Source organism: Bombina bombina, chromosome 9 (genome assembly GCF_027579735.1).
Source record: "Bombina bombina isolate aBomBom1 chromosome 9, aBomBom1.pri, whole genome shotgun sequence".
NCBI classification, from domain to species: domain Eukaryota; kingdom Metazoa; phylum Chordata; class Amphibia; order Anura; family Bombinatoridae; genus Bombina; species Bombina bombina.
The window spans coordinates 127,555,350-127,579,947 of NC_069507.1; the positions used below are offsets into that span (position 1 = coordinate 127,555,350).

General features: G+C 41.3%; 1 protein-coding gene across 1 annotated transcript in view; it reads left to right on the forward strand.

The window, feature by feature from the left end:
- Positions 1–24,598, forward strand: part of LOC128640450 (lysine-specific demethylase 2A) — a gene marked incomplete at its 3' end in the record, with an annotated part of 357,674 nt that overhangs the window by 43,347 nt on the left and 289,729 nt on the right.

Consider the following 24,598-nt stretch of genomic DNA (forward strand, 5'->3'; position numbering starts at 1 on the left):
GGAACAGGGACAAGGGTTTTACTCAAATCTGTTTGTGGTTCCCAAAAAAGAGGGAACTTTCAGACCAATCCTGGATTTAAAGATCCTAAACAAATTCCTAAGAGTTCCATCATTCAAAATGGAGACTATCCGGACAATTTTACCCATGATCCAAGAAGGTCAGTACATGACCACAGTGGACTTAAAGGACGCTTACCTTCACATACCGATTCACAAAGATCATTACCGGTATCTAAGATTTGCCTTTCTAGACAGGCATTACCAGTTTGTAGCTCTTCCATTCGGATTGGCTACAGCTCCAAGAATCTTCACAAAGGTTCTAGGTGCTCTTCTGGCGGTACTAAGACCGCGGGGAATTTCGGTAGCTCCTTACCTAGACGACATTCTGATACAAGCTTCAAGCTTTCAAACTGCCAAGTCTCATACAGAGTTAGTACTGGCATTTCTAAGGTCACATGGATGGAAGGTGAACGAAAAGAAAAGTTCACTCGTTCCACTCACAAGAGTTCCCTTCCTGGGGACTCTTATAGATTCTGTAGAAATGAAGATTTACCTGACAGAGGACAGGTTAACAAGACTTCAAAGTGCTTGCCGCACCTTTCATTCCATTCAACACCCATCGGTGGCTCAATGCATGGAGGTAATCGGCTTAATGGTAGCAGCAATGGACATAGTGCTATTTGCTCGCTTACACCTCAGACCACTGCAATTGTGCATGCTAAGTCAGTGGAATGGGGATTACTCAGACTTGTCCCCTTCTCTGAATCTGGATCAAGAGACCAGAAATTCTCTTCTATGGTGGCTTTCTCGGCCACATCTGTCCAGGGGGATGCCATTCAGCAGACCAGACTGGACAATTGTAACAACAGACGCCAGCCTTCTAGGTTGGGGTGCCGTCTGGAATTCTCTGAAGGCTCAGGGACAATGGAGTCAGGAGGAGAGTCTCCTGCCAATAAACATTCTGGAATTGAGAGCAGTTCTCAACGCCCTCCTGGCTTGGCCCCAGTTGACAACTCGGGGTTTCATCAGGTTTCAGTCGGACAACATCACGACTGTAGCTTACATCAACCATCAGGGAGGGACAAGGAGCTCCCTAGCAATGATGGAAGTATCAAAGATTATTCGCTGGGCAGAGTCTCACTCTTGCCACCTGTCAGCAATCCACATCCCGGGAGTGGAGAACTGGGAGGCGGATTTCTTAAGTCGTCAGACTTTTCATCCGGGGGAATGGGAACTTCATCCGGAGGTCTTTGCCCAAATACTTCGACGTTGGGGCAAACCAGAGATAGATCTCATGGCGTCTCGACAGAACGCCAAGCTTCCTCGGTACGGGTCCAGATCCAGGGATCCAGGAGCAGTCCTAATAGATGCCCTGACGGCACCTTGGAACTTCAGGATGGCTTATGTGTTTCCACCCTTCCCGATGCTTCCTCGATTGATTGCCAGAATCAAACAGGAGAGAGCATCAGTGATTCTGATAGCACCTGCATGGCCACGCAGGACTTGGTATGCAGACCTGGTGGACATGTCATCCTGTCCACCTTGGTCTCTACCTCTGAAACAGGACCTCCTGATACAGGGTCCTTTCAAACATCAAAATCTAACTTCTCTGAAGCTGACTGCTTGGAAATTGAACGTTTGATTTTATCAAGACGTGGGTTTTCTGAGTCAGTTATTGACACCTTAATACAGGCTAGGAAGCCTGTTACCAGAAAGATTTACCATAAAATATGGCGTAAATACCTATATTGGTGTGAATCCAAAGGTTACTCTTGGAGTAAGGTTAGGATTCCTAGGATATTGTCTTTTCTACAAGAAGGTTTAGAAAAGGGTTTATCTGCTAGTTCATTAAAGGGACAGATCTCAGCTCTGTCTATTCTGTTACACAAACGTCTGTCAGAAGTGCCAGACGTTCAGGCTTTTTGTCAGGCTTTAGCGAGGATTAAGCCTGTGTTTAAGACTGTTGCTCCACCATGGAGTTTAAATCTTGTTCTTAACGTTTTACAGGGCGTTCCGTTTGAACCCCTCCATTCCATTGATATAAAGTTGTTATCTTGGAAAGTTCTATTTTTAATGGCTATTTCATCGGCTCGAAGAGTCTCTGAATTATCAGCCTTACATTGTGATTCTCCTTATTTGATTTTTCATTCGGATAAGGTAGTTCTGCGTACTAAACCTGGGTTCTTACCCAAGGTAGTCACTAACAGGAATATCAATCAAGAGATTGTTGTTCCATCCTTGTGTCCAAATCCTTCTTCAACGAAGGAACGTCTTCTGCACAATCTGGATGTAGTTCGTGCCCTAAAATTTTACTTACAGGCAACTAAAGAATTTCGACAGACGTCTTCCCTGTTTGTCGTTTACTCTGGTCAGAGGAGAGGTCAAAAAGCTTCTGCTACCTCTCTCTCTTTTTGGCTTCGTAGCATAATACGTTTAGCCTATGAGACTGCTGGACAGCAGCCTCCTGAAAGAATTACAGCTCATTCCACTAGAGCTGTGGCTTCCACTTGGGCCTTTAAGAATGAGGCCTCTGTTGAACAGATTTGCAAGGCTGCAACTTGGTCTTCACTTCATACTTTTTCCAAATTTTACAAATTTGACACATTTGCTTCCTCGGAGGCTATTTTTGGGAGAAAGGTTCTTCAGGCAGTGGTTCCTTCTGTATAAAAGAGCCTCCCTATCCCTCCCGTCATCCGTGTACTTTTGCTTTGGTATTGGTATCCCAGAAGTAATGATGACCCGTGGACTGATCACACTTAACAGAAGAAAACATAATTTATGCTTACCTGATAAATTCCTTTCTTCTGTAGTGTGATCAGTCCACGGCCCGCCCTGTTTTTTAAGGCAGGTAATTATTTTTAAATTATACTCCAGTCACCACTACACCCTTGGTTCCTCCTTTCTCGTTGGTCCTTGGTCGAATGACTGGGGGTGACGTAGAGGGGAGGGGCTATATGCAACTCTGCTGGGTGAATCCTCTTGCACTTCCTGTTGGGGAGGAGTAATATCCCAGAAGTAATGATGACCCGTGGACTGATCACACTACAGAAGAAAGGAATTTATCAGGTAAGCATAAATTATGTTTTTTCCTTTTTTGGGTACTTTTCCCTGCAAGCTAGGATGTGGGTTAAGCTGTGTCCACATCAATCTCTTGAGTAAGAGTAGTGGTGGCTTTTAAGCAGTTAGAAAGTGGTGAAGTGGTCCTTGCTTTGTTTTTTAGGAGTATGTGTCCTGTCTGTGAATACAGTTCTTTTTAAAGTGTCAGAAAATGTTGTGTTTTTTTTTTTTTTTTCCTTTTTGGGATAATACCTGAGCTATGGACACTGAACAGGACTCTGTTTCATGTGATAAATGTTTATTATGTTTAGAGGCCCAAATTGTTTTACTTATACAATTTTGTTCCTCATGTTTGGCTAGGACCCTAAAATGTAAAGATAAATTACTCCCTGAGCCTATTGTCTCTCAGGATAATGCCGTTCAGTATATGCCACAGCTTTCTCCTCAAACGTCCCAAGCCTCTAGGGCATCACATCCAGTTCCCTGAAGTTCCTCTCAGCCTCCTGGAGGCGTATATTTGCCTTCCGATTTTGCCGCTCAGATATCGTCTGTGGTATCTGCGGCTTTATCTGCCTTTCCCATGATGGGGAAGCGCAAGAGGAAATCTAAGTATTTCTGACAATAAGGTGACTGTTCCCTCTTCTGCTGTGATGGTTGACCTCCCCCATAAGTCGGTTGAGGAGGATACCTCGATAGCTTCTGAGGGTGAGATCTCAGATTCTGACAGTGTAATTCCTTTGACTTACTCTGAAGAAGAAAACTTCAGATTTAAGCTTGAACACCTTCGTTTACTGCTGAAGGATGTACTGGCTACTTTGGACGACTCTGATTCTTCTGTCATTGTCAACCCTAAAAAAATCTAGTAAACGTAATAAATACTATGATGTTCCTTCCTCTAGAGAAGTGTTTCCTGTCCCTGACCATGTGTTGGAGATCATTGCACAGAAATGGGATAAGCCAGGGATTCCTTTTTCCCTGTCTCCCATTTTTAAAAAGAGGTTTCTTTCTTAAAACACGGTGAGTCCACGGATCATCAATTACTTTTGGGAATATCACTCCTGGCCAGCAGGAGGAGGCAAAGAGCACCACAGCAAAGCTGTTAAGTATCACTTCCCTTCCCACAACCCCCAGTCATTCTCTTTGCCTTCAGTGCAAGGAGGAGGTGAAATTGCAGTGGCGCTTTATCTGGACGACATTCTGGTTCAGACACCATCCTTTCAACTAGCAGAATCTCGTCCAAAACAGTTGGAAGATCAATCTGGAGAAAAGTTCTCTTATTCCGAATACAAGAGTAACCTTCTTAGGAACCATTATAGATTCTCTATCTATGAAATTATCGGGTTGATGGTGGCTTCCATGGTCATAGTTCTGTTTGCTTGGTTCCATTTAAGACCTCTGCAGCTATGCATGCTCGCCCAATGGAACGAGGATTATACAGATCTATCTCAGAAAATGGTTCTGGATCAATCAACAAGGGACTCCCTACCGTGGTGGCTGTCACAAGAACATCTGTCCCAGGGGATGTGTTTTCAGAGAGCAGCCTGGGACTCGTTGAAGGAGCAGGGACTTTGGTCTCAGGAGGAATCTGTTTTCCCGATAAATATTCTGGAGTTGAGAGCGAACATACAGACAACATAACCTCAGTGGCTTACATCAACCACCAAGGGGAAACTTGGAGTTCCTTAGTCATGAAGGAGGTGACACTGATCATCCAGTGGGTGGAGGCTCACAATTGCTGTCTATCTGCCATCCACATTCCAGGAGTGGACAGTTGGGAAGCGGATTTCCTGAGCAGACAGACTTTCCATCCCGGGAGTGGGAACTCCACCGTAAGTGTTTTCCAGGTTAACAACCAAATGGGGGTTACCAGAATTGGATCTGATGGCGTCTTGTCAGAACACCAAGCTCCCAAAGTACGAGATTGAGAGATCCTCAAGCCTTTCTGATAGATGCTCTGGCAGTTCCTTGGAACTTTAAGTTGGCATATCTCTTTCCTCCGTTTGCTCTCGATGATTCTTATAGCTCCTGTGTGGCCTCGCAGGATCTGGTATGCAGATCTAGTAGAGATGTCGTCTCTACCTCCGAGGAAACTTACGCTGAGGAAGGATCTTCTGCTTCAGGGGCCCTTCCTTCATTCAAATCTCGCTTCTCTGAAGCTGACTGCTTGGAGATTGAACGCTTGATTTTAGCTAAGCATGGGTTTTCCGAATCGGTCATTGAGACCATGATTCAGGCTCGTAAGCCTGTTACTAGAAAGATTTACCCTAAGATATGACGTAAATATCTTTATTGGTGTGAGTTCTTCTTGGAGTAAGGTCAGGATCCCAAGGATCTTATCCTTTCTCCAGGAAGGCCTTGAGAAGGGGTTATCTGTCAGTTCCCTTAAAGGTCAGATTTCTGTTTTATCCATTCTACTGCACAAGCGTCTTGTGGACCTGCTAGATTTACAATCCTTTTGTCAGGCCCTGGTCAGAATCAGGCCTGTATTTAAATCAGTTGCTCCTCCTTTGAGTCTTAATCTTGTTCTTAAAGTTTTACAACAGGCTCCGTTTGAGCCTATGCATTCCATAGATATTAAGTTATTATCTTGGAAAGTTTTGTTTCTTATTGCTATTTCTTCTGCTCTGAGGGTTTCTGAACTCTCAGCATTGTAGTGTGATTCTCCTTATCTCATATTTCATGCAGATAAGGCAGTTCTCTATACCAAGTTTGTTTTTCTTCCTAAGGTTGTTTTGAACAGAAATATTAATCAGGAAATTGTTGTTCCTTCTCTCTGTCCTAATCCTCATAAAGAATGTTTGTTGCACAACTTAGAAGTTGTGCGGGCTCTTAATTTGTATCTGCAGGTTACAAAGGACTTTCGTCGGTATTCTGCATTGTTTGTTTGCTTTTTCTGGGAAAAGTGAGGGCCAGAAAGCTAATGCCACTTCTTTTTCTCTGGTTGAGAAGTGTTATTTGTAAGGCTAATGAGACTGCTGTACAGCAGCCTCCTGAGAGAATTACAGCTCATTCCACTTCTTCTTGGGCCTTCAAAAATGAGGCCTCTGTCGAACAGAATTGTAAGGCTGCGACTTGGTCTTTTTTGCACACTTTTTCTAAATTCTATAAATTTGATACTTTTGCTTTGGCTAAGGCTTCTTTTGGGAGAAAGGTTCTGCAGCCAGTTGTGCCTTCTGTTTAGGTTACCTTTCTTGCCCTCCCTTATCATCTGTGTCCTCTAGCTTGGGTATTGATTCCCAACAGTAATTGATGATCCGTGGACTCACCATGCCTTAAGAAAGAAAACAAAATGTATGCTTTCCTGATGAATTTCTTTCTTTCTTGACACAGTGAGTCCATGGCCCTCCCTGTTTTTCAAACAGTTTTTTATTTAAACCTCAGGCACCTCTGCACCTTGTGTTATTTCCTTTCTCTCCTTTTTCTTCGGTCGAATGACTGGGGGTTGTGGGAAGGGAGGTGATACTTAACAACTTTGCTGTGGTGCTCTTTGCCTCCTCATGCTGGCCAGGAGTGATATTCCCAACAGTAATTGATGATCCGTGGATTCACTGTGTCAAGAAATAAATACATTTATCAGGTAAGCATAAATTTTGTTTTCCTGTTGCTGACTCCATTCGGGACTCATGGCGCATCGTGCCTAAGGTAGAAGGAGCTATCTCTACTTTAGCCAAGAGAACCACTATTGCTATAGAGGATAGCTGTTCTTTCAAGGATCCCATGGACAAGAAGCTTGAGGCTTATTTAAAGAAAATGTATGTTTATCAGGGATTACAATGGCAACCTGCTGTTTGCATTGCTACGGTAACAAGCACAGAATCTTACTGGTGTGATGCTTTGTCTGAGCTCAGTTTAGCAGAGACTTTGCTAGAAGAGATCCAAGATAGGATCGAGGCTATCAAACTGGCCAATTCCTTTATCTCGGATGCCAATATGCAAGTCATTAGACTGGGTGCCAAGATGTCTGGCTTCTCTGTTTTAGCTCACAGGGCTCTCTGGCTAAAATCTTGGTCAGCTGATGTTACTTCTAAGTCTAAGCTCCTGTCGCTACCTTACAAGAGCAAGACTCTTTTTGGTCCTGGTCTGGCGGAGATAATTTCTGAAATCATGGGTGGAAAGGGGTTCTTTCTTCCACAAGACAAGAATAGGGCTAAGGGACGTAAAAATTCTAATTTTCGTTCCATTCGTAACTTCAAAGGTCAAAAGTAGTCCAAGTCCTCTTAAAGATCCAATCAGTCTTGGAGTAAGGGGAAGCAATCAAAGAAGCCTTCATCTTCATCTGAGACTAAGTCGGCATGAAGGATCCGCCCCCGGTCCGGAAATGGATCAAGATGGAGGCAGACTTTCCTTCTTTCGGCAAGCTTGGTTAAGAGATGCCCCAGACCTTTGGGCTGTGGACATAGTATCTCAGGGTTACAAGATAGTTCAAGACTTGTCCTCCCAGGGACAGATTTCTCCTCTCAAGACTATCTGCAAATCAGGTATAAAGAGAGGCATTCTTAAACTGCGTTCAGGACCTTTTCTCCCTGTGATTGTTCCAGTTGTGGAACAGGGTCTAGGATTCTATTTAAATCTGTTTGTGATTCCCAAAAAGGAGGGAATGTTTTGTCGTATTTTAGACCTAAAATGTCTCAACAAATTTCTCAGGGTACCGTCCTTCAAAATGTAAAGCATTCTTTCCATTCTTCCTTTTGGTCCAAGAGGGTCAGTTCATGACGACCATAGACCTGAAGGATGCGTATATTCATGTTCCCATCCACAGGGATCATCACCAGTTCATGAGATTTGCTTTTCTAGACAAGCACTTTCAATTTGTTGCTCTTCCATTTGGCCTTGCTACAGCTGCCAGAATTTTCACAAAGGTTCTGGGGGCTCTCTTGGCAGTTGTCGGGTCTCAGGGAATTGCGGTGGCACCTTACCTGGACGATATATTAGTTCAGACGCCATCTTTTCATCTAGCAAACGCTCAAACCGAGATCTTGTCTTTTCTACGTTCCCACGGATGGAAACTGAATCTGGAGAAGAGTTTCCTTGTCCCAGCTACAAGGGTGTGTTTATAAGGGACCATAATAGATTCCATATCTTTGAAGATTTTTCTGACAGAAGTCAGAAAATCCAAACTTCTCTCCTCTTGCCCCTCTCTACAATCTACATGTTGGTCCATTGATGACATCACCTTTGCTCAATTCCATCTGAGAGCTCTACAATTATGCATGCTCAGACAATGGAACGAAGACTATTCAGATCAGTCTCAGAAGATAGATCTGGATCAGTTTGCAAGAAACTCTCTCCTGGTGGATTTCTCAGGATCATCTGTCCCAGGGCACATGCTTCTGCAGACCCTCCTGGGTGATTGTGACCACGGACGCCAGCCTGCTAGGCTGGGGACCAGTCTGGGGCTCGTTAAAGGCTCAAGGCCTGTGGACTCAGGAGGAGTCTTATCTACCCATAAACATCTTGGAGTTGAGAGCGATCTTCAATGCCTTGATGGCTTTGCCTCAGTTGTCTTTAGCCCGGTTTATCAGATTCCAGACGGACAACATCACCTCAGTGGCTTACATCAACCACCATGAAGGAACTCAGAGTTCTTTGGCCATGAAGGAGGTGACTCGAATTATTCAGTGGGCAGAAGCTCACAATTGTCTTCTATCTGCCATCCACATTCCAGGAGTAGACAACTGGGAGGCGGATTTTCTGAGCAGACAGACCTTTCATCCCGGGGAGTGGGCTCTCCATCCTGAGGTGTTCTCCAGGTTAACCGTCAAGTGGGCGGTGCCGGAGTTGGATCTAATGGCATCTCGTCAGAACGCCAAGCTTACAAGGTACGGCTCAAGATCAAGAGATCCTCAGGCCACCCTGAAAGATGCTCTGGCGGTTCCTTGGGACTTAGGTTTAGCATACCTGTATCCTCGGTTTGCTCTGCTTCCGTGAGTCATTGCTCGTATTAAACAGGAGAGAGCATCTGTAATTCTGATAGCTCCTGCATGGCCTCACAGGATCTGGTTTGCAGACTTGGTGAAGATGTCATCTCTTCCACCTTGGAGGTTACCTCTGAGGAAGGACATTCTAACTCAGGGTCCATTCCTCCATCCAATTCTCGTTTCTCTGAAGCTAACTGCTTGGAGATTAAACGCTTTGTTTTGACTTTAGGGTGTTTTTTCTGAGTCGGTCATTGATACTATGATTCAGGCTTGCAATCCAGTTACTCGTAAGATTCACCAGATTTGACGTAAATACCTATATTGGTGTGAATCGAAGATCTTCTCTTGGTGTAGGGTCAGGATTCTTAGAATTTGTCTTTTCTCCAGGAAGGTCCGGAGAAGGGGTTTTCAGTGCAGAAACCTGACCCTTCAGAGAACTGACATTCTATTCTTTTACACCAATGTCTGGCAGACATGCCAGATGTTCAATCTTTGTCTGGTCAGAATCAGGCCTGTGTTTAAATCTGTTGCTCCTCCTTGGAGTTTGAACCTTGTTCTTAAAGTTTTGCAACAGGCTCAGTTTGAGCCAATGCATTCTGTAGATATTGTTATATTGGAAAGTTTTGTTCCTTATTATTTCCTCTGCTCGCAGAGTCTCTGAACTCTCAGCTTTACAGTGTGATGCTCCTTACCTTGTTTTTCATGCGGATAAGGCGGTCCTTCGTACTAAATTGGGGTTTCTCCCTAAGATAGTTTTGGATCGTAACATTAATCAGGAAATTGTTGTTCCTTCTCTTTGTCCTAATCTTCCTCATAAGGAACGTCTTTTGCATAACTTGGATGTTATGCACGCTCTAAAATTTTACCTACAGGCTACTAAAGATTTTCGTCAGTCTTCTGCCCTGTTTGTTTTTCTGGAAAGCGGAAGGGTCAGAAGGCCACTTCTACTTCTCTTTCTCTCTGGTTGAGAAGTATGATTTGTTTTGCTTCTGAGACTGCTGGACAGCGTCATCCTGAGAGAATTAAGGCTCATTCCACTAGGGCTGTTTCTACTTTTTCGACTTTCAAAAATAAAGCTTCTGTGGAACAGATTTGCAAGGCGGCAACATGGTCCACTCTGCATACTTTTTCTAAATTTTGCAAATGTGATACTTTTGCCTCGGCAGAGGACTCTTTTGGGAGAAAGGTTCTTCAAGCAGTGGTGCCTTCTGTTTAGGTCTACCTGTCTTGTTCTCCCTCCCTGTTCATTCCGTGTCCTCTAGCTTGGGCATTGGTTCCCACTAGTGATTGGAATGACGTTGTGGACTCTTCCATGTCTTAGGAAAGAAAAAAAAATGTATGCTTACCTGATAAATTTCTTTCTTTCCGGACATGGAGAGTCCACGACCCCACCCTTAATTAAGACAGTATTTTTTGGGTTAAGCCTCAGGCACCTCTACACCTTTTGCGTTTTCTTTTTCCATTTCCCTTCGGCGGAATAACTAGGGCTTATGGGTAAGGGAAGGGACACTTAACATCTCTGCTGGGGTGCTCTTTGCCTCCTCCTGCTGGCCAGGAGTAAATATCCCACTAGTAATTGGAATGACGCCATGGACTCTCCATGTCCGGAAAGAAAGAAATTTATCAGGTAATCATACATTCTTTTTTATCAAAAAGCATCTCTCTAACATTGATTAATTTATCACATGATCCAGGTGTTCATGTGATTACAAATATATCGGTATCCGTATAGTAAGTGTAATTTTTTTAGCTAGGTGATCACTCAAGTAACGCTGGTTACCACGGTGTTCATTTAGCTAATATACTTAAATTGATAATAAAAAAATAAAAACAAAACGGGACTAATTTGATTTAGGGAAATCTATTTTGAGGGTCTCTAGGCAATTTTGATCTTAATGTGCCTTTAGAGACCCCCTAATCATTTTTTAAATAATTTTTAACTTTTACATTTTATTTACTACACTTTAAAGACTGGTGAGGCGATTACCTTTCCAACGGTGGGTCTTGGGGGTTTGCAGCTGCTTAGATGCCCAAGATATGGGCATCTAAGCATCATGCCCTCATCTCTCCATAACTGTCAATTGACAGTTGTAAATAAAGTTGTGTGATGACGTTATCATGCTCCTTGTGAAGCCCCAAGCCTGCTCTTCAATATTAGTGCAAGATCGGGCGGGTGGAGGGAGCTGTTGGCCCTCAGGCCCCCCTCAAGGTTAGTGAGTCCTAGCGACGACATGGAGCCATCGTTCGCACTCAAAGGGTTAATAAACGTTTTATCTCAAATATTTTATTGAACATTCTGAAGTAATAGATTCCATATTTTATTTTTTGTTTCTAGGCCTTCACATCGCTGTCCACTATTGAATATATTCTGTTCATGTCTGCAATTAAATTTTTTGTATATTCCTAAAACTCTTAACGTGTCATTAGAAAGTTTTATATTCCTTGATTTAATGAGCATTTTTTTTTTAATCAAGCTAATCTATGAATTATCTGTATTGAGGAATTTATCTTGCCAGATTTCATAATAATTGGTGACTGGTGCAGCAGCATTTACTGTTGCATTCTCTTATATGTTGCCTAATTATCTCCATCCATTTAAAAAAAAAAAAAAAAAAACACATCACATCTGTAACTTTAATACAGATCCCATTTATTTAAAATCTACATTACTTGTGGTCTCAGTGACATTGCAGAATTTTCAACCAAATTAGGTCATACATTTGGAATTATATAAGAATTTGGAAATTGAACTTAAAGGGACAGTCTACCCCAGAATTTTTATTGTTTAAAAAGATAATGCCTTTATTACCCACTCACACACCAGTTTTGCATAACCAACACGGTTATATTAATACTCTTTACCTCTGTGATTACCTTGTATCTAAGCCTCTGCAAACTGCCCCCTTATTTCTGTTCTTTTGACAGACATGCATTTTAGCCAATCGGTGCCCTCTCATAAGTAACTCCACGGGAGTGAGCACACTACCTGGCACACATGAACTAGCACTGTCTAACTGTGAAAAACTGTCAAATGCACTGAGATAAGAGGCAGTTTTTAACATTTTAGAAATAAGTTTGAGCCTAACTAGGTTTAGCTTTCAGCAAAGAATACCAAGAGAACAAAACAAATTTGATAAAAGTAAATTGGTAAGTTGTTTAAAATTGCATGCCCTGTCTGAATCATGAAAGTTAAATTTTGACTAGACTGTCCCTTTAACAATTCTTAACTTCACTGCTGAAGATATAAAGCTATATATAGCAAGAACCAGTGTGTACCCAATAGCCTGTCTTTTTTTGTTTATATACAAGAAAGGTATGAACAGAAGTGTCTGTATAGAGCTTTTATGTTGTTCACCTGATCAGTTTGGTTTCTCTTGAACGTGATAGAGTATGCTACCTCCTCTGTGTAGAGATTGGGTTTTAATGGGGGGGGGGGGGGTGAGTTTAGTGTTTTGTTTTTTTACCTTTTTCCCCCTGAAAAAATGAATAGAAAAAAATGTGGACTGTTCTTTTAAACTAATGTTTGACATGGTGTTCATATTATTTCCAAAAAAAACTATATAATATGAAGACTTTTATGAAAGATTTATGAGACTTTCAGTTTCAAACCATTGTAATTCATGAAGCCAACCAAATCATGGAATACAATTCAAATATTTAGAATACAGATGATGCAATTCTCTAAAGAGAAACATGCATTTGTCTGTGCGGGCACTACTGTGAAAAGGTTTCAAATTATTTTGCTTGTGGGCTCCATCTTGTAGGTATAGTTGACCGAGTTGTTTCCGTTCTCTGTTAGGCCTTAATTGAAAGTTTAAATTCCTCTTAATTCCACAGTCCAATGGCCACTATATTGTTTTTTCTTTCTTCATACTCTTAGTACAATTAGACCAATATCCATCATTTGGAAACATTTCCACAGTGCAATTTCTTCTGAGAAAAACTGCAATTTGCATATATTGTCAAAAGAAATATGCTTTTACCAAATGATACCTAACTAGACTCCTTAGTGTCAGGATGTCACTAGCTCACATGCCTGCTGGCTCTGTACTTTGCAGATGGGAGAAATTCTGTTTTATGTGAAGAACTCTGCAGAGCAGGACATTAACGGATCTGTCTGCCACTGTGTTCCAGTAATACTGGTTACTTCCCTCTGCACCAGGTGGTTACCACGGTAATAATTTGGCTTATACAGACACCAGAGCTAAAAATCTAACTTCTCACACACCTCTGTGAAATATGATTCTAGCTGAGAACATTTCACAGAGCACTGTGTGAGAAGTTACATTCAGAGCGCCTGTGTCTGAGGTAATTTATTACTATGGTAACCACCCAGTGCAGCGGTAAGTAAGCAAGTTACTGCAGCACAGAGGCAGACAGGGCTGTGTGATTTTAGCACGATTGGTTTGTTCTGCTCTGCAGAGTTCTTCATGTAGAACAGAGTTTCTCCCCTCTGCATAGGACAGAGCTATCAGGCATGTCAGCTAGTGTGACAGTGGAGACATAGAAACTGAAGCACACTTCTCTCAGAAATAACAGACTTCCCACAGAAGTCTGAACAAGAAAACTAAATTTATGCTTACCTGATAAATTACTTTCTTTTACGATATGACGAGTCCATGGATTTCATCCTTGTGGGATATTAACCTCCTGCTAACAGGAAGTGGCAAAGAGCACCACAGAAGAGCTGTATATATAGCCCCTCCCCTTCCCCTCCACCCTCAGTCATTCGGCCAAAGGTTATAGGAAGAGAAAAGGAAAGGCTAAAAAGGTGCAGAGGTGACTGAAGTTTTAAAAAAATAAAATAAACCTGTCTTAAAAAAACAGGGAGGGCCGTGGACTCGTCATATCGTAAAAGAAAGTAATTTATCAGGTAAGCATAAATTTAGTTTTCTTTTACAAAGATATGACGAGTTCACGGATTTCATCCTTACTTGTGGGAAACCAATACCAAAGCAATAGGACACGGATGAAAGGGAGGGACAAGACAGGAACCTAAATGGAAGGCACCACTGCTTGAAGAATCTTCCTCCCAAAGATAGCCTCAGAAGAAGCAAAAGTATAAAATTTGTAAAATTTGGAAAAAGTGTGAAGGGACGACCAAGTCGCAGCCTTACAAATCTGTTCCACAGATGCATCGCTTTTAAAGGCCCATGTGGAAGCCACAGCCCTAGTAGAATGAGCCGTAATTCTTTCAGGAGGCTGCTGTCCAGCAGTCTCATATGCCAGGCGGATGATACTTCTCAGCCAAAAAGAAAGAGAGGTAGCCGTAGCTTTCTGACCCCTACGCTTTCCAGAATAAAGAATGAATAATGAAGATGATTGACAGAAATCCTTAGTTGCCTGTAAGTAAAACTTTAAGGCACGGACCACATCCAAGTTATCTAACAGACGCTCCTTTTTAGAAGAAGGATTAGGACACAAGGAAGGAACAACAATTTCCTGATTAATATTCTTATTCGAAACAACCTTAGGAAGGAACCCAGGTTTGGTACGTAAAACCACCTTATCAGAATGAAATATGAGATAAGGCGAATCACACTGTAATGCTGAAAGGTCAAACTCTTTGAGCAGAAGAAATAGCAACCAAAAACAGAACTTTCCAAGATAATAGTTTAATATCTATGGAATGCATAGGTTAAAACGGAACCCCTTGCAGAACTCAAACTAAATTCAAACTCCAGGAACTTGCTGATAACCCTTTCTCCAATCCTTCTTGGAGAAAAGACAAAATCCTAGGAATCCTAACTTTACTCCATGAGTAACCCTTGGATTCACACCAATAAAGATATTTACGCAATATCTTATGATAGATCTATCTAGTGACAGACTTTCTAGCCTGTATCAAAGTATTGGTAACTGAATCAGAGAATCCTCGCTTCGATAAAATCAAGCATTTAATCTCCACGCAGTCAGTTGCAGAGAAATTAGATTTGGATGTTGGAAAGGACCTTGAATGAGAAGGTCCTGTCTCAATGGAAGTTTCCATGGTGGCAGAGAGGACATGTTGTAAAGCTTAACTTGTAGAGAGTAATTCCACTAAAACAGTTGCAGAAGATACTATGTCTGTTAATGAAGAGGTTAATAAACTGATATGGTTGGTATGTGTCACAATGGTAACCGGATATGAGGTTTCCTCAGTTACTAGTGTGACTTGCTATTAGCCCAAATAAAAGCTCAAAATATACAGAACATATAGTGACCAACTTTACTTGAGGCAATTTGTAACACTTTGTTATAACAGTCTAGAGATTACTTCAGAAGCTGTTTACATAACAGTTTGTTACACAGAATGAGTTTATAACTTCGTTATAGCAGTCTAGAGGTTACTTCAGAAGCTGTTTACATAACAGTTCGTTACACAGAATGAGTAACATAGTAACATAGTAGATAAGGTTGAAAAAAGACTGAAGTCCATCGAGTTCAACCTATACAAATCTAAAATACTTTCAAAAAGCTCCAGTTAAGCTTAAATAACCCCATTAAGATGTGACCCATTTAATACTAGCAATCATATCCATGAATTTTGTTTATATACAGAAATTTATCCAGACTATTTTTAAATGTATCTATGGTATTGGCATTCACTACCTCCTTTGGTAATGAGTTCCACAATTTTATTGCTCTTACAGTGAAAAAACGTTTCCGTTGCAGGAGATTAAATCTCCTTTCCTCCAACCTTAAATTATGACCTCTTGTCAGAAACAATTTTCTTGGAATAAACAGAGCTTCTGCCATCTCTGTATATGGGCCTTGAATATATTTATATAAAGTAATCATGTCACCTCTCAAGCGCCTTTTTTCTAAAGAAAACAGACCCAGTTTGGCTAGCCTCTCTTCATAGGTTAATTTCTCCAATCCCCTTATTAGCTTTGTGGCCCTTCTTTGAACTTTTTCTAGTTCTGCAATATCTTTTTTAGCAATCGGTCCCCAGAACTGCACTCCAAACTCAAGGTGAGGTCTTACCAGGGCTTTATATAATGACAGAATTATGCTTTCCTCCCTTGAATCAATGCCTCTTTTAATACATGCTAGTATCTTATTAGCCTTTGAAGCCGCTGCCCTGCATTGTGCACCCATCTTTAGCTTGTTATCTATTACTACTCCCAAATCCCTTTCCTCCTGTGTTTGGCTAAGTCTTGTCCCATTTAAAAAATACGTAGCCTGCTTATTTTTACTTCCAAAATGTAGAACCTTGCATTTTTCCGTATTAAATCTCATTTTCCATTCACTTGCCCATAGTTCTAATTTTAACAAATCCCTTTGTAAAGAGAGTTCGTCCTGCAGATTTCATATATAGAACATAGAACAATGTGCAGCAGTTCAATATCATTACAGTCTGTTACCTTGTGAAGCGGTCTGCACGCTGCAAGCTGGAAGCAACTTGTTCTGTGTGAGCTCAGGGTAATGTGAGAGCGGTACTGGCCGTAGCTGATGACGTCAGCGCAACCGGACACAGTGAGACTTACAGATGATAGAGGGAATCCGGAGGTATACGGCTACAGGATTTGAGTACCCAATCCAGGGGCACAAGTTGTGGTATCAGGCTGAAGAGAAGGTGAGACTCCAAAGAGATTCTCCTTGAAACAAGAGAGCTGCCGAGGTGTAGCTTCATATAACTACAAACTCAATTTACCAGCAAAGGTAGACAGGAGGCGGAGCCTTATATAGGGAGAGAACCAGACTTAAAGGGAAAGTACACCAAAGTCCTCACACATGTCCACTAGATCCGCATACCAAGTCCTGCGTGTCCACAAAGGCGCTATCAGGATCACTGAAGCGCTCTCCTGTTTGATTCGAGCAATCGCGCGTGGGAGGAGAGGAAACGGCGGAAACACATAAGCTAGGCTGAACAACCAAGGTACTGCCAAGGCATCATCAGTTCGACCTGAGGATCCCTTGACCGGGATCTGTATCTTGGAAGCTTGGCATTCTGACGAGATGCCATCAAATCCAATTTCGGTCTGCTCCATCTGAGAATCAATGAGGCAAATACCTCCGGGTGAAGTTCCCACTCCCCCGGATGTAAAGTCTGTTGACTTAGAAAATCTGCTTCCCAGTTCTCTACCCCTGGGATGTAGATCGCTGACAGATGACAAGAGTGGGCCTCTGCCCAACTGATTATCTTGGATACTTCTATCATCGCTAAGACACTCCTTGTTCCCCCCTGATGATTGACATATGCCACAGTCGTTATGTTGTCCGACTGGAATCTGATGAATTTGGCCAAAGCCAACTGAGGCCATGCCTGAAGCGCATTGAATATTGCTCTCAGTTCCAGAATATTGATTGGAAGCAGAGACTCCACCTTAGTCCAAACACCCTGAGCCTTCAGGGAGTTCCAAACTGCACCCCAGCCCAGATGGCTGGCATCTGTTGTCACTATTACCCACGAGGGTCTAACAAGTCCCCTGGGACAGATGATCTGGCGACAACCACCAAAGAAGAGAGTTTCTGGTCTCTTCATCCATAATTATCTTTGGAGATAAATCCACATAATCCCCATTCCACTGACCGAGCATGCACAGTTGCAGTGGTCTGAGATGAAAGTGAGCAAACGAAACGATGTCCACTGCCCCTACCATTAATCCGATTACCTCCATACACTGAGCCACTGATGGCCGAGGAATGGACAGAAGTGCTCGGCAAGCATTCAAAATCTTTGATTTTCTAACCTCCGTCAGAAATACTTTCATGGCTACTGAGTCTATCAGAGTTCCCAAGAAAGGAACCCTTGTCTGTGGAACAAGTGAACTCTTTATGTTCACCTTCCAGCCGTGAGTTCTCAGAAGACAACACTCTGTCCGTGTGAGATTTTGTCAGATGATCTGTTGACGCCTGAATCAGAATATCGTCCAGATAAGGCGCCACCCCTATCCCTTGCGGTCTGAGAACCACGAAAAGAGACCCTAGAACCTTTGTGAAGATTCTGGGTGTTGTGGCCAACCCGAAAGGAAGAACCACGAACTGATAATGTTTGTCCAAGAAGGTAACCTTAGAAACCGATGATGATCTTTGTGGATTGGAATATAAAGGTAAGCATCCTTCAATTCCACGGTAGTCATATATTGACCCTCCTGGATCATTGGCATAATCGTTTGAATTGTCTCCATCTTGAATGATGGAACTCTTAGAAATTTGTTTAGACACTTGAGGTCCAAAATGGGTCTGAACGTTCCCTCTTTTCTGGGGACCACAAATAGGTTTGAGTAAAACCCCTGTCCCTGTTCCAATTTTGGAACAGGACAGATTACTCCCATAGTAAAAAGGACTTTTACACAGCGTAAGAATGTCTCTCTCTTTATCTGGTTTGCAGATAATTTCCAATTGATAACCGTGGGTCACTATTTCTAGTGCCCAGGAATCCTGAACATCTCTTGCCCAAGCCTGAGCAAAGAAAGAAAGTCTGCCCCCTACTAGATCCGGTCCCGGATCGGGGGCCACCCCTTCATGCTGCTTTGTGGAAGAAGAAGCGGGGGGTCCTCCTTTAAAGTTCCTAAAGAAACGAAAATTATTCTGTTTACCCCTCATTTTAACCGACCTATCCTGAGGTAGGGCATGGCCCTTACCTCCTGTAATATCAGAAATGATCTCCTTCAATTCTGGCCCAAAAAGGGTCTTACCTTTAAAGGGAATAGCTAAAAGCTTATGTTTTGATGACACATCAGCAGACCAAGATTTGAGACACAATGCTCTACGTGCTCAAATAGCAAATCCTGCATTTTTTGCCGCTAATTTAGCAATTTGAAAAGCGGCATCAGTAATCAAAGAATTAGCTAGCTTAAGAGCCTTAATTCTATCTAGAATGTCATCTAATGGAGTCTCAACCTTAAGAGACTCTTCTAGAGCCTCAAACCAAAAAGCTGCTGCAGTAGTTACTGGAACAATGCAAGCCGTAGGTTGTAAAAGAAATCCCTGATTAACAAATAATTTCTTTAGTAGACCCTCTAATTTTGTATCCATAGGTTTCTTGAAAGCACAACTATCCTCAATGGGTATAGTAGTACGCTTAGCTAGGGAAGATATAGCTCCCTCTACCTTAGGAACCATGCCATGAGTCCCGAATGGTATCTGATATAGGAAACATTTTCTTAAAATTAGGAGAGGGAGAAAACGGTATACCTGGTCTATCCCATTCCTTACTAATAATTTCCGAAATTCTTTTAGGAACCGGAAAAACATCAGTGTAAGTAGGAACTTCCAAATATTTATCCATTTTACGCAATTTCTCTGGAGGAATCACAATAGGATCACAATCATCCAGAGTCGCTAAAACCTCCCTAAGCATCAGGCGGAGGTGTTCAAGCTTAAATTTAAATGACATAGCATCCGAATCTGTCTGAGGCAAAACATTCCCATGAATCAGAAATTTCACCCTCAGACAGTAATTCCCTGATCCCCAACTCAGAGCACTGTGAGGGAACATCGGAAATAGCTAATAAAGCATCAGAGGATTCAGTATTTACATTAATACTTGACCTACTGCGTTTACCCTGCAACACTGGTAATTTAGACAATACCTCTGTAAGGGTAGTTGACATAACTGCAGCCATCTCCTGCAGAGTAAAGGAATTAGACGCACTAGAAGTACTAGGCGTCGCTTGTGTGGGCATAAAAGGTTGTGACCCTTGGGGAGAATTGGATGGCATATCCTGATTCTCTTCAGACTGAGAATCATCCCTAGGCACACTTACTTTATTTAAAATATGCTTTTTACATTGTAAAGCCCTTTCAGTACAAAAGTTACCAAAGTTAGAGGGGGTTGTACAATAGCTTCTAAACACATAGAACAATGAGAAACCTCAATGTCAGACATGTTGAACAGACTAGTAATACCACAAAAGTCGTTTAAACACTTATTTATAGCATAAAATAAACATTAGAAAAAATGTGATAAGGCTTTAGAAGTACTTATATCAACATGTAGTCAAAAGATAGATAGAAATACACTCTGCACCTCCTACCTGCCCCCAGGGTACTTCGAATCAAGTTTCCAACCCTTCAGACCAGCTGCAGAGTCCAGGAGCCACTGAGTTACTGTTTGCTGCTGCTAAGCCTGAAGAAATTGTGCCAAAATAGGCTCCGCCCCTTAAGGTTAAAAGTCAGAGTAGGCCCAAACAACACCACATGGAAATGCAGTTTTGCACTAAAGTAAAAATACACACAATTATAACCCTCAAGCATAAAAACCAATAAGTTTTAAGTGCCAAAAATAAAAAACATAAAACATCATTTTTTTTATATTGTCTCCCATGTCAAATAATGCCCAAATATCAACTAATGATAAATATAAAATAGGGACTCCAGTAACACCCCTCTTATTAAAATAGGTTTTACTGCTTACCCCATTCCCATACAGGGAAATAATGCCAGCCAGTTCTGATACACCAAGTCTCCTCAGAAAAAAAAGTCTGCACATACCTTAATGCTGCTTGTAGCATGAAACCGGTCTCCACACTGAAGATGTCTCATGGTTACCTTCAGAAGTCTTGTGGGAACCAGCGTGGATCTTAGTTACAAATGCTAAGATCATCAAACCTCAGGGCAAAAATCTTCTTCCATATCCTCCTGAGGAAAATAGTACGCACCGGTACCATTTAAAATAAAAAAACTTCTTGATTGAAGAAACTAAAACGAACACCTCATTTTACCATGTCTTCCTAGTATAACACAGGCAAAGAGAATGACTGAGGGTGGAGGGGAAGGGGAGGGGCTATATATACAGCTCTGCTGTGGTGCTCTTTGCCACTTCCTGTTAGCAGGAGGTTAATATCCCACAAGTAAGGATGAAATCCGTGGACTCGTCATATCTTTGTAAAAGAAAGACTCTGTATTCTTAGGAGAAAAAAACAAAGCTACAAGGATAGTAGCAAAATTATGTAAAAGACTGTCACATGACCAGAACCCACAATCAGATTAAATGAACTGTTATATTCACCCCACTATACTCCTACTTTATACATTGTTATTGATCTGTTGTATTATAACATATATTACTTTGGCAACACATGTAATGTCATGCTAATAAAGTATTCTTGACTTGACTAGTGACTCCCTGGCTCTGAGAAGGCTAGTTAGGTTGTGATTAGTGTGCAATACATATTTATATATAAGTAGTAAAGGCAATGCAAGGGTTTTCCTTATTTTTAAGGGCTTTAGCTGCAAAAGGTGTAATAGATGTATATAGTAAAATGTACCTACATGTCATGCTTTACTTATAAAGGAAAGTTTTTTTGTTTTTGATTACACTGTCCCTTTAAATAATACAAGTGCTTTCTCTCTATTTGGTACTACTTTACGCGCTGGGTAAATGCCGAGTGTATATATTTAATTGCACGAGGATTTAATCAGTGGTTTAACTAGCAGAATTTGAGCCGTCACAGGCAATGACAGAATAAACACTTTCCATTGTTTAAAAAATACTGCTAATTGTTCATCTGTGGGATTCTGTAGATTGCACTGTTCTATCATAAATTCTGTAGTCAGAGCATTTTTAAGCTCTATAAATTTCGGTGCAGAATGTGCTTTCCATGTCCTTAAAATAAGATTACACCCAAAAAATAGAATTATATTAATTAGCTTAAAGTTTTTAAGAATTCCTTGAAATTTTGCTAAAAAGAATACCTCAATTGGCTGAATATGAAAATCCAGCAATAGAGTTGAGTTCATCCAGTATGTCACTTTAGCACAGAATTGCATAATTTTCTGGCCCAAAAACAATGAAATACGTCCGCAGAGGACGCACTACATCTAGAACATACAGTTTTTGTCTTGTACCATCTAGATAGGATATCTGGTGTTAAATAAGTCATCAAGCTTATCTTAATCTGTGACTCCCTCCATGCCGTCAGAACCCAGACTTTCTCTATTTTGAAAACCTAATTTATGTAAGAACTTACCTGATAAATTCATTTCTTTCATATTGGCAAGAGTCCATGAGCTAGTGACGTATGGGATATACAATCCTACCAGGAGGGGCAATGTTTCCCAAACCTCAAAATGCCTATAAATACACCCCTCACCACACCCACAATTCAGTTTTAGGAATAGCCAAGTAGTGGGGTGATAGAAAAAGGAGTAAAAAGCAACAAAAAAAGGAACTGAAAATAATTGTGCTTTATACAAAAAATCACAACCACCATAAAAAGAGTGGGTCTCATGGACTCTTGCCAATATGAAAGAAATGAATTTATCAGGTAAGTGCTTACATAAATTATGTTTTCTTTCATGTAATTGGCAAGAGTCCATGAGCTAGTGACGTATGGGATAGCAATACCCAAGATGTGGAACTCCACAGAAGAGTCACTAGAGAGGGAGGGATAAAAATAAATACAGCCATTTTCCACTGAAAAAATTAAATCCACACCCAAAAGAATACGTTTTTCTCATAAATGCAAAGAAAAAACTTAAAACATAAGCAGAGGAATCAAACTGAAACGGCTGCTTGTAGAACTTTTCTACCAAAAACTGCTTCTGAAGAGGCAAATACATCAAAACGAAAGAATTTAGTAAATGTATGCAAAGAAGACCAAGTTGTTGCTTTGCAAATCTGATCGACTGAAGCTTCATACTTAAAAGCCCATGAAGTGGATACTGATCTAGTAGAATGAGCTGTGATTCTCTGAGGCGGGCCTGACCCAACTCCAAATAAGCCTGATGAATCAAAAGCTTTAACCAAGATGCCAAGGAAATGGCAGAAGCTTTCTGACCTTTCCTAGAACCAGAAAAGACAACAAATAGACTAGAAGTCTTCCTGAAATCTGTAGTAGCTTCAACATAATATATCAGAGCTCTTACAACATCCAGATAATGTAAGGATCTCTCCAAATAATTCTTAGGATTAGGACACATAGAGGGGACAACTATTTCCCTATTAATGTTGTTAGAATTCACAACCTTAGGTAGAAATTTAAATGAAGTCCACAAAACTGCCTTATCCTGATGGAAAATCAGAAAAGGAGACTCACAAGAAAGAGCAGATAATAAAGTAGTTTAATATCCAAGGAATGCATAGGCTCAAAAGCAGGAGCCTGTAAAGCCTTCAAAACCAAATTAAGACCCCCAAGAAGGATACGTTGATTTAATGACGGGCTTAATACGGGCCAAAGCCTGTACAAAACAGTGAATATCAGGAAGCTTAGCAATCTTTCTTTGAAACAAAACAGAAAGAGCAGAGATTTGTCCCTTCAAGGAACTTGCAGACAAACCTTTATCCAAACCATCCTGAAGAAACTAAAATTCTAGGAATTCTAAAAGAATGCCAGGAGAATTTGAGAACACCATGAAATATGTCTTCCAAACTCGATAATAAATCTTCCTAGAGACAGATTTACGAGCCTGTAACATAGTATCAACCACTGAGTCAGAGAAACCTCTATGACTAAGCATTAAGCGTTTAATTTCCATACCTTCAAATTTAAGTATTTGACATCCTGATGGAAAAATGGCCCTTGAGACAGAAGGTCTGGTCTAAAAAGAAGTGGCCAAGGTTGGCAACTGGACATCCGGACAAGATCCGCATACCAGAACCTGTGAGGCCATGCTGGTGCTACCAGAAATACAAACGAATGTTCCATGATGATCTTGGAGATCACTCTTGGAAGAAGAACTAGAGGCGGGAAGATATAAGCAGGTTGGTAAAACCAAGGAACTGCTAACGTATCTACCGACGACTCCTGAAGATCCCTGGACCTGGACAGGTACCTGGGAACTTTCTTGTTTAGATGTGAAGCCATCAGATCTATTTCTGGAAGACCCCACATCTGAACAATCTGAAAAAACACATCTGGATGGAGCGACCACTCCCCCGGATGTAAAGCCTGACGGCTGAGATAATCCGCTTCCCAATTGTTTACACCTGGGATATGTAACGCAGAAATTAGACAAGAGCTTGATTCTGCACAAGAAAGTATCCGAGATACTTATTTCATAGCTAGGGGACTGTAAGTCTCACCCTGATGATTGACATATGCAACAGTTGGGATATTGTCTGTCTGAAAACAAATGAATGGTTCTCTCTTCAACAGAGGTCAAACTTGAAGAGTTTTTCACAAAGAGAGCAATAACAGAATAGAGGGTTGTTATTTTTATGTTGGAGGGTAGTAGGTTTGGGAGTAATTTGTAGAAAGAGCAGTTGATTTTGGGGACAGACTTTCAACAGAGGTGGTAAGAACAGTCATTTTAATTAAATTCATGAATGCCTGGGACTTGCGAAGGGCTGTTTTGAGAATTAAGATTTCACTTTAGAAGGAAATGTGTTCAAACTTGATGAGCTTTCTGGTTCTTACCTGCTGTTACGATTCTATAGCAGTCTAGTAAATTACACCGTATTATAACCTTACTACTAGCTAACACAAGTCTGCCCGATATTACCTAACAGTATACACTTATCTAGTTCCTAGGATAGCCTTATGCTTGTCCCAGGCATTTTAAAAGTCCCTGACAGTGTTTGTCATTACTACCTCTTGTGCTTCCTCAAATTACTCCTGAATCTACCACCCTTCAGCTTGAGATAATGACCCCTTTTTTCCATTTTATGTAAAATACCCACAGACTCAGTTTTACTAAGCCCTTTAACGTACGTGACAATTTTATTTTTCATGTGTACTGGTAATCTCCAATTA